The sequence below is a fragment of the Patagioenas fasciata genome, chromosome 2, assembly GCF_037038585.1.
Source record: "Patagioenas fasciata isolate bPatFas1 chromosome 2, bPatFas1.hap1, whole genome shotgun sequence".
NCBI classification, from domain to species: domain Eukaryota; kingdom Metazoa; phylum Chordata; class Aves; order Columbiformes; family Columbidae; genus Patagioenas; species Patagioenas fasciata.
In genome coordinates, this window is record NC_092521.1 from 18004392 (window position 1) to 18019106 (window position 14715).

The 14715-nt window shown below is 36.3% G+C and overlaps 1 protein-coding gene across 5 annotated transcripts in view; it reads left to right on the forward strand.

Annotated features, from left to right (window-relative positions):
• The window catches only part of CSMD3 (CUB and Sushi multiple domains 3), a 637009-nt gene that overhangs the window by 96401 nt on the left and 525893 nt on the right, over window positions 1–14715 (forward strand). The window lies entirely within an intron of this gene.

A 14715-nucleotide genomic window follows, 5' to 3' on the forward strand; every position in this document is an offset into this window, starting at 1 on the left:
TGTCTTTTATTACACTTTTTTTTTTTTTTAAATGAGAAACTTTAGTAAACAACAAGTAAGATATGGCAGGAATGAGGAGAGATAGTTGCTACTAAGAGTATAGCAGACCCATGAAGACTCCCACATACACAAAAGTGGCAAAGTCCTTAGTGATAACAGTGGTCCTTCTAGGCTATTTTTGTACGGCAAATGTTCATGTACTGTGGTATTTCAGTTGTTATTTAGAAAGTAGCTGCTGATCAATTGCAAAAAGATTTCTACACTTTGATGGCAACAGAAAATATTAAGGGACAAATATTGTTACCGCTGGCACAAGCTTCCTCCCATGACAAAATCTGGAATTAAGTTAAAGTTTAGTGTTTTTAAAGTTTGAAACTAAGGTATTTCTTAGGTTACTGCTATTCTTTATCTGGTCCCAGTGCCATTGTAAACATGTTATAGCAGACCATGTGAAAATGAGTCATGATTATAATAGTTCCTATAAATTATTTTAAATTCCTCTGTGATTTCAAGTGAAATTTCACTTCAAGGAAGTGAAAATTTATTTAAACATAGAATTAAAAAAAATATTTAAAATATAAAATAATCACAAAATATTCCATGCCGTGTAAAAAAAAAAAAAAAAAAAATTGAAAAATCAAGTAAACACCTTGTTCGTCCAAAATACAAAACTCAGAGGTATGAAAATTAATATTATTCACTATGTAGAGAATTTAAAGAAAGGTTTTTTAGGTCTGTGTGTTTGGTTGGTTTTTTTTGGCTTGTTTGTTTTTGTTCCCCTCTCTGCTTCCCCAATTAAATAGTATTAAAAACATCATTGAAGGGTACTAAGTTTCTATATATTACATATATATATATGTACTTGTCTCATTCTCAGGGTGTGTATTATAAATTCTATAAATATTGCTACAGATAGGGGAAAAAATAGAGATACCTCTCTTTTTAAAATTTAAAAAAATAAAATTTTTGATCCTAAAGGATTCAATTAGGCTTTCCCATCAAAAATCAGCTCTGAATGTATTTGTACATTCCTGTTTTTACAATATTGCTTTAACTGTCAAAATATTTCTACAATTTATCACCTATTCCATTCCATTTCATGTTCCTTAGTATATTTGTTTTATCTGTCTCCATCCTGCCTTTCTAAGCCCACTGTAATTAATTATCCCCCAATAATGTTTCTTTTTTTTTTTTTTTTACTTTACCATTTCCTATTTTTACTTTCTATCTGTGAAATTACTACTTTTGAGGATCACTTTTTTTAAGATCTCACAGTGGCCTTAACTAAAATTACAAAAAATGCCCAACAGAAAATGCATCAGAGCATTTGCACCTGTAATAAGGTGCAAGATTCTGCTAGGTTTTCAGATTTAGGTGTATTACACCTTGGGGTTACGTTTGACACGATTGTTTAGTTTTATGTGGAGGATTTTTAAAACTTAGTATTTGTCGTTGTGTTCTGGGTGAAGTAGGTTTAATCTTTCTTTTCTCAATGGTTGTCTTGGGAAATTAAATGTTTTTTTCTCAGAGTATTATTGGACATTGTTTTCTTGTTGTTTAGAACCACACTAGGTTATTGATCACCATACTGTAATACCAGGTTTCATTATTATGCTAATATGATCCAGATTTATATGACAGTGGTTCTTAACACTGATTTATGTGGTGCAGCTGTAAGAAACTTTTTAACTAATATTAAGCCACGAAGATGCCATTTCAAAAATAGAAGATTTACTGGGTTTTTCTTTTGTTTGTTTTTAATAATTACTACATTCAACACACTAACAAATTTTTCAGGTTGGTATTTAGAGATGTAGTTAGTTATCCCTGGTGTTGAATTCTAAGGTAACATTTCAAGAAAAATGCAAAGCAGGACCAACCTTTAGTGTTCTAAAAAACCCTATTCACTGTGTACCTTGTTAAATATATTGAGTCTGAGAATAATTTTATATTGATTTTACACTTTGCACTATGTGTCCCAGTGGTTTGAAAAAGCTATTTTATAAAGCATATATCCAAGCAATGAAAGGACAATGAAAATGTTTGAAAGTTCCTGCATAGGTTTTTTCTTCGACTGTCTTTATCAGTTAGAGTAGTAAAAAGTAACAACGGTTACTGCTTATGTTGGCGTCAAATGCGGGTATCTCACTCAGCTTTTTTGTGAGATATCCTGTTCGCAGGAATGATTATTTCCCTTAAAATTCTTGTTTACTCCACTATCTGATTCTTTTTACTATCAGTCAAAGTTACTCGTATATGGATATAAGATAACACAGTGACTAACCTATTGTTTGATAATTGCAAAATGGATTAACTAAATGGACTCATGCTAGATGCAGACCTGGCAGACCTGTAACTATTTACAGATGTGTAATTCTAAATACAAACGCTAGCTGCATTTTCTTACCTGTTTTCAGGAAAGCTAACAGAATTTTGAAAAGTTCTTTCCTGAAATGATTGTGGTACTTCAACATGAAAATGAATTTAACTCTTTACTAAAATAGTGGTCAAAAATAAAATCTTTATACATGCTTTTCCCACTGCAGTGGATTCAGGCTCTGCCTCGAAGCACCATATGCTCCAGACTACTCTGTACAAAGTTAGCAATACCCTGTATTGGAGGAGAGACACCTTCTGCTAGCATACTCTGGATTTCCCTGTCTTGTTCTCTGTTGCATACTCTGCCTATATTTTCAACTTTAAAGTGAACAGGGATCTGTGAGAGAAGTAGGTTGCTTTTGACTCAGAGTGCAAGTTTGCTGAAAAAAAGGGAACAAAATAGTTTGGTTTTTTATAACTGTTGCAGTCTGTTTTCCAGCTAATTTAGCTGATGGATTGATATGATTTGTTTGTTACTCAGCTATGACGTAATATGCTAAGACAGTCAAGTTTTCATACTAAAAGCATAGATTCTTGAATATATGCAGATAGTTTTTCCTCTTTCACATGTCCTGCTACTACAACTTTATGTCTGTACCAGAACAGAGATAGCATGTGTGGTGATAACGTCACAAGCATTTTGCTTATGGATGAATTCCAAAATCCCACAGAATATTTAGTAGAAGTTGAAGCTCTTCTGGAAGTTCCTGGCACCTACAGGGGTGATAAGCAAAATATGGCATCTCTCCTTTCCATATTGTGCTATTTTCACACATTAAGGCAAAGTTACAAAAGTCGGGCTCATCAAAAAGCTTGTTTTGACTTATAGAAGAAAATCTGCTTCCTGTGTTCCTCTGACTGTCTGTGTGATCCTTCACTTTCATTTGCTCTCTATCTCATCAGGCATATCCTCTTGTGGATTGATTTAAGTTTATTTTTAATGGATTAGTTATTTGTCAGGATTGTTAAATGAACCAATTCGCAGAGGAGTGTGCAAATCTCTAGAATCAGTGTGAAGTCAGTGTCAGAAGGCTCCCCTTGTTTGGTGATTAGAAAGCTAAAATGTGCCTTACATCTTTACCCAGGTTTAAGAAGAAGGGCTGGAAGGAATGTCCTATGAGGAGTGGCTAAGGACTTTGGGCTTGTGTAGTTTGGAGAGAAGGAGGCTGAGGAGTGAGCTCATTGCCCTCTACAGCTTCCTGAGGAGGCAAAGTGGAGACAAAGGTGTTGATCTTCTCTCTCTGGTATCCAGTGACAGGACGCGTGTGAATGGTTCAAAGCTGTTTTTACCAATAGGGTGTTCAAACACTGGAACAGGCTTCCTAAACTGGTGGTTGATGCCCCATGCCTATCAGTGTTTAAGAGGCATTTGGACAATGCCCTTAACAACATGTTTTAATTTTTGGTCAGCCATGAATTGGTCAGGCAGATGGTCAATGTTGGTCCCTTCCAACTTAAATATTCTATTCTATTCTATTCTATTCTATTCTATTCTATTCTATTCTATTCTATTCTATTCTATTCTATTCTATTCTATTCGAGGAGAATGTCATAATATTCTTGTTGTTTCATTCTTATTACTATAAAGTACTAGGATGTTTTTGAGTGCTCTAAAAGTAATTGTTTGTTGTGTGTGGGGGGGGGGGGTTTGTTGGTGTTGTTTGTTTGGTTGTTTTTTTTTTTCTTTTTCCCTGATCAGTTTTTCTGTCCAAGAAGCAAGATTTTTAATTACTGTTTGAAGTTCTTCTTGCTACTTTTTATGTATTAAAATAAATTGACTTTTATAGGAAAGAAAATTATTTATAAAGTCTATTTTGTTGGACAGTGGAGCATTGATAATAAAAGTTTCACACTGATAATGAGTGGTGGCAGTTTTTAGAAACACGCTTTGTAAAGAATATAATGATTGTGCCAGAACTTGATGAGTAATTGATTGTTCAGTTCAAAGCAGCTGTTCAATTAAAAATGTTCAGCCTTGACCTATGATCATTATTTTAAAATAATAGATTGCATGAACAGTTTTGTGTTTTGACAGGGAAAAATTATCATTTGACAAAAATAAATTAGTTCATAAATCATATGTTGATTTGTTAATGAGTTGTTGAATAAAGTATAAGATAGTTTTACAAACATTTCAGTGAAAGTAAAACTTGAATCTAGTCAGCCATTTCTGCTTAATCTTGTTTGTTTCATAGGCTATTTAGACAAATACTGTTTACCTATTTTAAACTGATTGAATAGATCTATAAAAAAGCATAGGAGTTACTCCTATTCAAATTTGAAGTAGAATTCTTTTTTGTAAAAGCCTTTACATTCTTCACTTTCTTCCTAATTCAATGAGTAAGTAACTGCTTCCTTGGAAGGAAAATTGGAAGACCAAACATCAGTTGAAATTCACCTGGACATTGCAAATCAAGCTTGCAATACTCTCAGATGCAATTCAACACCTTTAGTTACATCTCAACATGTGCATTTGCACATGCACACCCAAAAACTTTAATTAGATTCAGACTCTATTACTCAGTAAGAAAATGTTTTCCCTGTCCAACATGCTTTTGAGACTTGAAAAACATTTGTTCTGAACTGGTATGTAAGAAAGAACATTAGAAGTTGTGGTGGGTTGACATTGGCTGGCTGACAGATATTCACCCAGATATTTCATCATTTCCCCTTAACTACACGACAGCTAGAGAAAACAAGATGAAAAAAACAACCTGGGTCAAGATAAAGATGGGGAGATTACTTACCAATTACTGTCATTGGCGAAACAGACTCAACCTGGGGAAAATTAATGTAATTAATTTCCAGTGAAAATAGAGTTGGATAGTGAGAAACATGGACAAAAATTAAAACACCTTCCTTCATCCCCACTCTTTTCTTTCCAGGCTCACCTTCATCATTACCTCCTCCACCTTTCCCCTCCTGGAACAGCACAGGGGAGATGGAGAATGCAGGCTTGTGGGCAGTCATAACAGTTCCTCTCTCCCGTTTCTTTCTTCTCACACCTTTCCCTGCTCCGGCCTGGGTCCTCCATGGGTTGCTTCAATATGGGTCGTTTCCATGAGCTGCAATTACTTCAGGGAATATCCATCTGCTCTTGTGTGGGATCCTAAAGGACTACAGTGTGGATACGTGCTTTAGCATGGTCTTCCACGGGCTTCAGTGGAATCTGTTACATTCCCTGGAGCATCTCCTCCTTCTCTGACCTTGGTGTTCACAGGTTTCTTTTTCACTTTTTTACCTCACTCCTCACTGCTTGTGCAGCATTTTGCCCCTTCTTAAGTATGTTTTCACAGAGGTGCCACCAGCTTCACTTATGCACTCATCTGTGTCCTGCAGTGGGTCTGTTGTGGAACTGGAACCAGTTGTGTCCAGCACGAGTCAGCCCCTGATCCTTATTCACAGACCTCCGCCCCCTGCACCCCTCTCCCCAAACAGGGACACCTGCACCCAATGCACACGTGAAATACACACATGACAGAGCCTCAGTTTAACTCACTGCCTACAAATTGAATTATTTATTGAATAATGAGGTTTTTGTATCCGTCCTAAAGCTCTAGCAATTCTTTCAGTGATATACTGCTAAACTCTGAGTTTACTTATTAGTTACTTGTCCAATCCCTTCTGAGTCCTTCTAAACTGTTGGATTAACAAAAGAACTAATTCAACAAGGTAATTGAACTTTGTCTTATCCGCTGTAATTTGCCACTTTTAGATTTCATATAATTATTTCTATTATTATGAAAGAATTAATACCTTTTCTTTAAATTAAAGTAGTTATTTTTCTAATAAAGTGTAGCAGAACACTAGCAAAAAGCAGGATGCTTGATTATTTGAGTACTATAAGAACATGTATACTACGTCAATGGAAAAAAATTTCAAGTAGGAAGGATTAAAAAAGAATCTATTACAATTGTAATTATGCTGGATTATTTTACTTTTGAATATAATGCTGAGAAAATAGAACGTATCCACAAAAATGCAAAGTGTAAGTCATTATTTCTCCATCAATTACTAAGTTTGGGTAGTGATTCGATTGCCATCATCAGTGACTGTGTAATCCAATTCATCAGAATTCTTTTGGAGCATATATGATCCACTCTTGTATTAGCTACTATTGCTGCTTGACTTTTTAGCCTTTGACATTCTTGGAACTTGCGTTCTGAACGTGGTCTGTCCTGCTCAAAGGTCACAAGGGCATGGATGCATAGGTGGATGCATAGAATATGGATGTGAGAAAAGGCCACAGGACTGAAGAGTTAATGGGAAACTAGTTTTGTTCTGACAGTTGATAAAGAGGTCAGAAATATATAATCAAAGAAATATTGCTGATGTAATCCATTAGATTAGATATAGATGTTTCAGATATTCAGAAATTTAAATTCATGTGTACTATGTAAATAGTAGGGTTATTTTACTCAGAAAAGTTCTGGTGTACTCGTTTTAAAATATACATATATTTTAGTGTGAAGCTTCATTTTTATCATTCCTTTACCTGAAAAAGAAAGAATTTAAATAATTCAGAAAAGCCACCCCAAATGTATATTGGAAACTAAGGAAAGTAGGGTGTATTTGTGCAAATGTAGAAATACTCTTCTAAGATCTGTACAAATATTTATAGCTGTTTTACATGAAAATCAGTTTATTTTTACTGGAATAATGGTGAAGAATTAAATTAATTCATTTCTTTCAAGGAATTCTGAAGTGAAATTTATCTTTCAGCATCAGTTTTGTAGGCTGACATGTTAGACACTGTGTTTCTCAACTTTGGAAACCTCTACATTTCCTCAGTATTGTCCTCTGAACTAGGGGCTCCAGGGAGACCTTTTGCAGCCTTTCAGTATTTAATGGGAGCTTATAAAAAGATGTTTTGTTAGGTATTCAATGTCATGGATGTCATCAAAGATCTTGAGAGTGAAATGCATACTTTAATTTTTAACAACATATTACCTTGCCCTTATTTCTTTTCTGTTGTCTAGCTTTTATAACTGACTGCTGCTGCTATCTACTTATTTTTCCTTGCTTTTGGAACTTTCTACTGATAGGTGGTTAAGTTGTTCTTCAGAGATCAGAAATACTTACATGACTGATGAATTATTACTTAAGACACACTAAAAAAAAAAAAAAACAAAAAAAAAAACCAAACCCAAAACAAACAAACAAACAAAACAAAACAAAATAAAACAAAACAAAACAAAACAAACAAACAAACAAAAAAATCACCCAAAAATCCCCACCAGATTGAAAAGGAAACAAATGCTAGATTTTTCATTTTCATGAAAGAGGGAAACAAGAAATATGCCAATAGGGAAATATGTAATTTTAACATGGTAGTCAAAATCAGGGAAGGCAAAATGGGATACACTGAACATTTAAAATCCATACTTTATTAAGTAATCATATCTTCTCTTCAATATCTTGGTATTCAAAATAAGAAAATGCCATGAAGTGTAAGGGGGTAGGGTCCTCAGAAACAAATATTTGATGAGTATTAGAAGACAAAAATAGAACTGTTCTCAGAAAAAATACTGAAAAAGCCTTTTATCTCAGTTAACAACAATATCAGTAGAAAATTGAGTCAGAAGAACATGTTTTTATCTCAAAAAAAGCAAATATTCAATCCCTTCTGTTGAAAGCTTTTTTTTTTTTTTTTCCAATGATCAGAACTAGTGCAAAAATGTTAAAGAATTTGGCAAGGCAAAAGACCTGTTTTCACTAAATTTGAAATTGAATCAGTGTAACATCTAGCTTGTCAAATGTAAAATCAAATCATCTGCTACTTAGAAAGTGAATTGAAGTGTATATGAATACACAAACACACAGACCTGACTACACCAGCTGATAATGAATTCATCAGTGTGTAGTCCAACAAAACCAAGCCCTAACAGTACCTCACGAAGTTTAAGTTGTATTTATCTAGTAAGTATTAAATACTAGTGTCTGCATAAACGATACGTAGTAAGTCACTGGACAAAGCAGCAAATAACACAATTGGTAGGAGAATTGTATTTAGCTTGATGGGAGAAACACGCTGCTTATGAAGTTTCATTTGTTTATGTACTATGTTTTGTAAGAACAATATTCTCTGAAGATTATCAAATTGCGTAGGTATTATGAAGACCAACATTTCATACTGGAAGAAAAACTTACATTAATGTTATAAAAGCTAAATCTATAATTAGAATTATTTTATGTATGCTTTTAATATATCATATATTTCAACTTCCTGAAAACAGCTAAATGTGGAATAACATGTTTATTGTCTTCACAAAGCTTATATAAAAAAGTTAATTTTGCCTACTTTTTTTTTTCTAATTCGCATTTTGCTTATTGTGCCTATTCTTTTTCAGAATCCACCTTCTCCATTTGACGTTAAGAATAAACAGTTCTTTGGAAAGCAAACTAAAAGTGTGAATGGATGGACTTTGACAGTTTTTCTAATGTTAATCATAGAATCATGGAATAGTTTGGGTTGGAACGGACCTTCAAAGCTCATCTAGTTCAACTCCCTGCAATGAGCAGTGACATCTTCAGCTATATCAGGCTGCTCAGAGCCTTGTCTAGCCTGATCTTGAGTGTTTCCAGGAATGGGACATATATCACCTCTCTGGGCAACCTATTCCAGTGTTTCACCACCCTCAGTGTAAAAAAGGTCTTTCTCATGTCTAGCCTGAATCTCCCCTCCCTGAATTTAAAAGCATTACACTTTGTCTTGTCGCAACACACCCTTCTAAAAAGTCTGTCCCCATCTTTCTTATGGGCTCCTTTTAAGCGCTAACAGGCTACAATAAGGTCCCCCCAGAGGTTTCTCTTCTCCAGGCTGAACAACCCCAAGTCTTAGCCTGTCCTTGTTTGAGCAGTGTTCCATCCCTCTGATGATCTTGGTGGTCTCCTCTGGACTCCTTTCAACAGGTCCATGTCTTTCCTGTACTGAGGGCTCCAGAGATGAGTACGCTACTCTGGGTGGGGTCTCACCAGAGCACATCTGGTAGAGGGGCAGAATCACCTTCCTCAACCTGCTGGCCACGATCCTTTAGATGCAGCCCAAGATGTGCTTGGCTTTCTGGGCTGCAAAAGTACATTGCTGGCTCATGTAAAATATTTGTGCACCAGTACACCCAAGTCCTTCTCCACAGGGCTGCTTTCAATCTTTTTATCCTCCAGCCTGTATCAATACTGGAGGCTGTCCTGTCCCAGATGCAGGATCTTGCACTTGGCCTTGTTGAATCTCATGAAGTTTACATGGGTCCACTTCTTGACCTTGTCCAGGTATCTCTGGATGGCAGATAGATGACATCCATAGCCATTCTCTTGTGCACTGATTTAGTTACTTTGTTGTAGAAGGCCACTAGGTTGGTGAGGCAGGACTTGCTCTTGGTGAAGCCATGCTGGCTGTCTTCAGTCATCTCTCTGTCCTCCATGTGCCTTAGCGTAGCTTCTAGTGGGATCTGTTCCATGATCTTCCCAGGCAGAGAGGTGAGTCAAAGTTATAATAAATTGACATAGTGACATGTTTTATGTTTCTGCATTATTTTGTATAAATTAGAGACAAACAGCCTAGAACTAATCCTGTTGTAAAATTTCTATGAGCTAATCAAAAGTTTATTGAGATAAAGTGAAAGACTAGCATTTATTTCAGAGATCTTTTGGTGAATTTCCTTATATACTATCCAACCAAAACTGAAATATTCCAGATGAACTGTATTTCCTTTGGAAATCAGTAAAAGACTAGAAAAACTAGAATTTTATGAAGCTGAAAAAAAAAAAAAGTCTTTAAAATGCATTTTTTAAATTACGTATTTTAAAGGTAATCAATGATTTGTCAAACAGCAATTATGTGAGATATACAGTCAAAGAGGAAATGCTGTTCTCTTATTTATCACAGTACAATCTCAAGTAAAGAATTTATCTCCAAGTACTTTTGCAGGACTAATGAAGATGGCTTTCCATCATTTAAACTTTACAGTTATGAAAAGATTGCTCTAATTTGATCCTGATGTTGGGAGCTTGTCTTTCCTTAAGGGCTTGTGAGGTTGAAGTCCAGCATGCAGCTAAAAGTTTGCTTGATATATGATTAAAGGTTTATCCTAAGGATCACAGAAAAAGCAGAAAACAAATGATGGATAAAACTTCACAGATTTCCAGTCAGAACCCTTAAAAGCTTGGAGACCATAAATCTGCATCGATTTGTCATTTTTAAATGATGGTATAGATGATTTTTAAAAAGAGAGTGAAAGAGACTACAAAAAAATTGCCAGATTCCCATGTTACTGAAACTACTTTACAAAGCATCATAATTTTGCATGCAAATAATATCTAAATTCTAAGTACATATTATGTGTCCATATGACATATCATCTTTAATTTTACCATATTTATCACTAGAGTTTTGGAATTTTTGTAGAAAAGGAGTTTAAAATATCTCTCAAACTTTTCCTGCACTCCCAGTAGTATTTGGGTATCCACACTGCTAATTCATTCTCACATACACAACTTCAAAATCTACATATAATGTGTAAGTTTCCTGTGGGTGTAGGTACTGACCAGCTTGCTAAGATGTCAGTAAGAACAAAGGAAACATTTCCATTAATTGACAGTGTGTTAATTTACAAATTTGTATCACTGTTGCGTGTTGGATAGCACTCTGTAGCTGAATTGCAGCATCTCAATCAAATGTTCCTACTAGAATGTTAAAATTCAAGATTTCATTTTTTTAAGAGTTGACACAGAAAGAAGTGTATTTCCATCTCAGACTTCTGTAGACCCTGTCTCTTAGTTTCCATGTTGGGGTGGTTTGTTTTTGTTGTTGTTTTTGGGGGTTTTTTTGTTTTTTTTCTGCCACAAGAGCCAGTATCAGTTGCTTATGGGATGTTTTTATGTATTTCAGTGAACACTAAATGAGTCAATTCCAAAACTGAAGTGGGAAAGAGGATAAGGACTGGGTAAATAAAAATCCCATAAAAAGAAAAAAAAAAGAGAGAAAAAAAAACCCACCTGTCTTAGTATAAATTTCTTCCGTCAAAGTGTTAAACTTTGAGTCTCATGTTGGTCCAATATCATGCTCTACGGTGAAGTCCCAAATACCTCATGGTGTCTGAAATAGCACTAGAGAGGCACATGAATCACTCCGTTAGGTATTTTAAATCTGAAAAAAGTTGATGCAAACAGAATGAAACATGCAAATGGAAAGTAAGAGAGAAAATTGTTGTAGATAAAAAAAAAAACTACTACAGGTAATTTGAATTTTAATGTGTCTAATATGCAGATGACACCAGTTTAAGGAGATCATTCCTTGTTTTGCATAAGTGTCCTACCTATAGTTTTGCTTTTACTAGGGTACTTGGTGTCTTTAATTTAACAATTTATTTGTGACTGATCTGAATAAGTGACAATCAGACCCATGCACATAGATTATCTCACAGACATTTTGCTGTTTACCTGACATCTCTCTCTTGCAATAATTATGTACTTTCTATGTTTCATTTTAAATAGCAAAGAAAACTATTCTAGCTAACATTTACAACTTTTTGTAGGGTTTTACAAACAAATGAGACTTAAGTTCTGAGGTGAATGTACTGTAGTACCCAATGAATAATACTCAGGTTACTTCAATTATCTGAACAAATAAATTACATTTCCCTTTAAAAACCCATAGTATTTTACCAAGTGATACTCACAGGTTGTATTTTTACTCATTAAAAAAAATAAATTTTGCATCCACTAAATCGCAAATAAACTTCTGCATTTTTTTCATAAAAACTTAAGCGTAGCAATGAAATTAAAGAAACAAACTGAACTTTTCTGCGCAAATGCAGCACCATGATGGTGATAAAAGACACATGCCTGAAAGATAAATGGTATCAAATGGCTCTAATAATGATTTGTTTTGCATGAGGATCTGTAATGCTTGCCACAATAGTGACATATGTGTTTATTTAAAAAAATCCTTTACCCATAGAAGTTGTGCATATGTACCTCTCATAAAACTAAATAATTTGGGATAAATGTGTATTTTTTTTCCTGCTGGATATCTGTTTATACCCACAATTCCCTCAAATCATTGAGTAGCTAAATACATATCAGCTAGACCTGCTGTGCAGTGCAAATTAAAGTTTTATTCAAATAATTGACTTTGGCTTATGTTAGGTCAGCTTATCTTTAAGTGGTGATACTTACTAACGTATTGATTGCTTTATGAATAAGCTAATGGAAAAGTTGCACTGATATTGACTTGTCAAAGAATTATGTATGTGCCCCTTTGTGAGAGGTAAGCATTTTTTAATTTGTTTGATTGTTAGAACAAAAATATATTCTCATAATGAAATTAAAAAATGCTTTTCCTAAATCCTGAATATTCTGCAAATAATTCTCCATCTTTGCATATTAATATAAATTCTTTAATCTAGTCTTGTTTTGATAACACTATTCATGAAGAGGCCAATGACAAAACAAATAATATGTTTCTGGATACTCACACTGTTGACTTGCTGTATATATGTTGATCTGTATATACACCTCTTTAAGTGTCATTGTCGCTTCTGTTTGTGTTTTTCCACTTCCATTTTTTCTTATATCTAAGCTAAACCTCCCCTGGCACAACTTGAGGCCATTTCCTCTCGTCCTATTACTTGTTAGATGGGAAAAGATGCTGACACCCATGTCGCTGCAGCCTCATTTCAGGTAATTGCAGAGAGTGATAAGGTCTCCTCTCAGCCTCCTCCAGGCTAAACAACCCCAGATCCCTCAACCATTCCTCGTAAGATTGTGCTCCAGCCCTTCACCAGCTTCGTTGCCCTCCTCTGAACTCAGTCCAGCACCTCAACTGACACACTCTTGTAGTGAGGAGCCCAAAACTGAACACAGGGTTTGAGGTGCAGCCTCACCAGTGCCGAGTACAGGAGAACCATCACTGCCCTAGTCCTGCTGGCCACATTATTTCAGATACAAAACATCCATTGCAGCACTCTAGCTATGTGAGTCATCCTACCGTGTTTCCGTGATGGCAACTATGTCACAGTTCTCCAGTGGCACAAGAGCTACCAACTCCTCCTGTTCATTACCTATATTGTGTGGATTGGCATAGATACACTTCTGTTGGGCTCTTGATCCTATTACCTTTTTCTGGGGAGAAACCCTCATTCCTACATGACTGTTTTCAGGCACTTCTATGGTTTCTAACACATCAATAACCCTTTTGTCTTTGCTGCTGCAGGGATCTCCACCCCCTACCTCCACTGAGATAACAGGTTGAAGGATCTTGCTAGCACACTGCCCCTCAAATATTTGCATACCACCCTCATGGTTATCTCTAGCAAGCCTGGTTTTATCCCTTTTCCCCTTCAGACCTAGTCTAAATCTCTTCCAATAAGTCCTGCTAACACTTGCATGAAGATCTTCTTCCTCTTTTGAGGCAGACACACACCATCTGTTACGAACAGGCCTGGTTTTGTGTAAACCAACCCATGACCTTGTGTAATGAAGACTAGCAGTTAGTCGCTGAGGGAAGCTGCTCTGGAGCCAGCCCAATCCACAGCAGAGCTGCAGATATTGGCATAGACAGGGATTATTCTGAAGCTGGGAAACATCAGGGCAGTGGACAGACCCACCACAAGCAGGCAGGTCTGGCAGGAGATGCTGATGAGATCTGGGCATTGCGAGAGCAACTGTGACCATCCCCATGCCTATAGAAAGACACCTGGGGAGCACTGGTGACCAAGAGTGCTTCCAACAGAGCAGGCAAACAGGGCATGATGCCTCAGCTAGGGTGTGGCGCTTCACCAGGGGTGTGGCATAGCACTTCACTGGCCTCCAGCAGGACAGAGCGAAGTTTGCAGCTCCGGCTGGGGGCTTTGCACCATCTACCCAAGCGGTGGCTGATGCCTCCGCACAGACAGAGCTACTGAAGGGAGAGGCTGCAGTGCAGACCTCAGACTGCATGAAGTGCCTGGACCTTTCTCCTGGGGCAGGGACAGGCAGCAGACCAGCCTGAAATATATGTGCCCAGGTGGAGGACCTCCTGTACTAGGTGGCTGAACTGCAGGATGCAGTGAGAAGGCTGGATAACGTCAGGGAGGCTAAGAAGGAGTTAGAAAGCTGGTTCCAAGCAGAGTCTGCAGTGGACTCTCAGCCCATGGCCAAACAGCCAAAACTCCCCCACTGGCACACACAGAGGTGAGAGGGGCCAGCGATGCAGAAGAATGGAAGCTTGCAATAGATGATTTTGCAATGGATCTATGATTTCACAATGATACTCTTTGGATTTCCTATATGAGTTAAAAGCAGAAATATTTTCTTTGAGGCTAAAGCACATGGTTTAAATAATACTGAATTCCCTCA